Source organism: Gekko japonicus, unplaced genomic scaffold (assembly GCF_001447785.1).
Source record: "Gekko japonicus isolate JY-2015 unplaced genomic scaffold, Gekko_japonicus_V1.1 scaffold1054, whole genome shotgun sequence".
Taxonomy (NCBI): Eukaryota; Metazoa; Chordata; class Lepidosauria; order Squamata; family Gekkonidae; genus Gekko; species Gekko japonicus.
In genome coordinates this window covers 51,238-54,513 of record NW_015170307.1, presented here as the reverse complement: position 1 = coordinate 54,513, position 3,276 = coordinate 51,238, and positions in this window count along the sequence as shown.

Here is a 3,276-nt window from a genome sequence, read left to right as displayed (position 1 = left end):
TTGAGGGGAAAACAGAGTTTTCCCCTCAAATGGCTGTGGCCCCGCCCCCAGCGTGCCCAGCGTCATCACGTCACATCTGGGTGATGTGCATGTGGTGTGTGCGCACTTTGCGCGCACTCGCACACAGGGGATGCCATCCGGGAGCCCCCCACCACGAGACCAAACGGATTTGGCAACCCTATTCTCTTATGTTCTTCTCCCTTGCTTTTGCAGGAGGAAAATTAAGAGAGATCCATGCCCTTGAACTCCTTGCATGGATCCTTGACAGTGAACAAGATCTCTTGGGTTTGCTATCTGCTTATGGACTAAGGTCAAAGGGGGCTCTTGGGAAAGAGATGGTGTTTTCGATTTCACTGCAAGACACAAGCTTCTCATTCTGTCGCTGCTTTAAGGTCTGGAGGCACCACTTCCCAACCAAAGCCCCAGTTTTCGGGCCAAACCAGGCTACTGTGTGGCAGTTCACCATCATAGGCCCTTTCCAACATGACCTGGCCAGCAGGCGAACTGCCAGGGCTCTTTTTGTAGAAAAAGCCCAGCAGGAACTCATTAGCATAATAGGCCACACCCAACAGCAGGAACTCATTAGCCTATTAGACCACACCCCTGACAGCACAGCACATTAACATATTAGGCTACACCCCCATGTTACCAGAAGTGTGGTCATCCAGCCACACCCACCTTTCGCTTTGCATGTTTGCATGTTAGGCCACACACTCCTAATGTAGCCAACCCTAATGAGTTCCTGCTGTTGGGTGTGGCCTGTTATGCTAATGAGTTCCTGCTGGGCGTGGCCAACTTGGGAGCCAGCCGGAGCTCCGTTCCTGTGCGTTCCTGCCCAAAAATAGCCCTGGGAACTGCTAACTCTGGGGTAGCTGGGAGGAAGAGAGGAGAAGAGAAGAGGAGATTGGATTTTATCTTGCCCGTTTACTGAAGCTGCTCTGTTGTCTGTCAGACCACTGGACCACAGAGCTCAGCAGGTGGTCTGCTCTAACAGAAAGTGACCCTGCGAGGTCTCCAGCAGACCTTTCTTCCCCAGCTCAGATGACCTATCATCCTTTTACCTGAAAGTTCCAGGTGAGTTCTGCCTGCAAAGATGTCGCTTCCCAAGGAGCTATCTTTGGCACCCTGCTATTTCTGGAGACCCTTCTACCTCTTCTCCACTGCAAATAGCCTTCGTCCACCATCGCTTCGCATCAAGAAAGCGAGACAGCTGATGTTCTCCGAGACCTAGTCGCATGATCCTAAGCGATGGAGAGATTTTATTTGTTAGACCAGGGCTAGGCAAGGAAGGGCGCCGTGCATACCAGGAAGCTGGCCTCGATGCACTGAAAGGGCAGTGACTTCCAGGTCTGCATGTCCAGGCTTGGAGAGTCTCTTCAAGGTTCAGGAAGCTACGAAGATCGTAGGGTCCAGTCTCTCTCAAAAGCATGTGTTAACAGGATTCCACTGTTTCACTCCAGAACTTCAATGCCCACCACCCTTCGTTCCGTGCTCACGCTCACCATTTAGAATCCACACCGCATGCATCACACAGCATGCATCAAAAGGGCACTTCTCATACTGCTGGACTCTGTCCCAGACCGTGAGCTCCCCACCCCCCCCGAAAGGCACCTGTCCCTCACACATGGCAAAGCAGCTCTGCCTCCTTCCCCGCCTTATGGCTTCCTGCCCCCCCATGGCTGTGCTTTAGATGGCAAACCATGGATTTAGAGGCCCACATCTGGATCCTGGTCTGCTTGTTAATCATTCCCGAGATAGGGGGGAAAGGGACATCAACCTAGGGGGATACTTGTAGGGTACTTTGAGAACATAATTGAAAAATAGATGGCTCTTGCCATGGGAAATGCCTCAGGCCATTCTTACTGACATATTTGGGACTTTCAGAGGCAGAATCCAAATGGAAAGTGCATAACATTAAGAGTGCCTTTTTGATGGACATACACTGTATACGACACCCCTCCCCAGCATTAAAGGGGTTAATTTGTACAGCCATGTTTGCGCCACCACCACCCCTCTATACGGAGGCTACTGTGATGTTCCGTGCATGAAATGGATGTCTGTGTGAGTTCTTATTGTTTTGGATTTTTTAGAATTCCTTCTGTTCTCAAAGGGTTTCCTATCTCTTTGGAGGAGTCGGGGTGGGATGGAGAGGGATAGGAAGCATCTTTTGATGAAAATTAATTTAAAGTAATCTTTTCGGTCCCTTTCAGCATGATCTCGGGAAGATTTGGAAATCCGCGTCGTCATTTTGTACACCAGACAATTTTGTACTCTGCATTGTTGGACCTCATTCGTGCATGGCCGTGTATTAAAATACAGGATTTTTATTACGAGTCTGAAGTTTCAGCCTTTTTTTTTTTTAAGTCTTACTTGGCTTCACTAGTGGTGGAAATTCAGTTGGGGGGGGGAGTTGCAAGATGACAGTGCAGCCCTGTGCAGAGTTGCTCCAGTCTAAGCCCGTGAATTTCAGTGGGCTTCACTGTTAGCACTGTGCAAATGGACAAAAATGCACAGACCAAACCACCTGTTGGGACAAATGTACCAAGACTGTATGTTTGTATCCGGTGCCAAACAACGAAACACTGAAATGTCATCTGGGGTCAGGAAAACTGCAGGCTTCAATCCTCCTTTCCCCAGACTGTGGTCCTGATCCAAGTCAGCCTCTCCTGCGCCAGCTATTTGAAAGAGAGGTGAAATATTAGGAATTCCCACAGAAAACTCACAGTGCCTTGTGTGGTTTGTCCCTAATTTGATCTGGGAATGACATCTCTAATGCTGACAAATCACTGCAAGGTAGTGTGTGAGTCTGTTTCTTGGCCCGGAAGCCGGCTTTGCCAATGGGCAAAAGGTGGTGTTGCCAACCTCCAGGTGGGGCCTGGAGATCTCCTAGGATTATAACCACAGAGATCAGTTCCCCTGGAGAAAATGGCTGCTTTGGAGGGCAGACTCTATGGCACTATACCCCGCTGAGCTCCCTCCCCAGTTCCCACCTCCAAAATCTCCAGGAATGTCCTAACCCGGAGCTGGCAACACCAGCAGCAGGGGCAGCTGGTCTGGGCCCAGGCTAGGGGTCCTGACCACCAACATGCCCACGCCCCAATGGAGGGGAGGGGGAAGAAAGAGAGAAGGCTCCCGGCCACCACCTGTCCCGTCCAGAGCCCAGGCTGCCCACTCACAGCCAAAGCCACTCATGCCCACTACGTCTGGGGCTTGAGTAGCCAGCCCGGCAGTAGCTACTTATGCCTACTCCATTTTGGCTTCTAGCGATGGGACAAA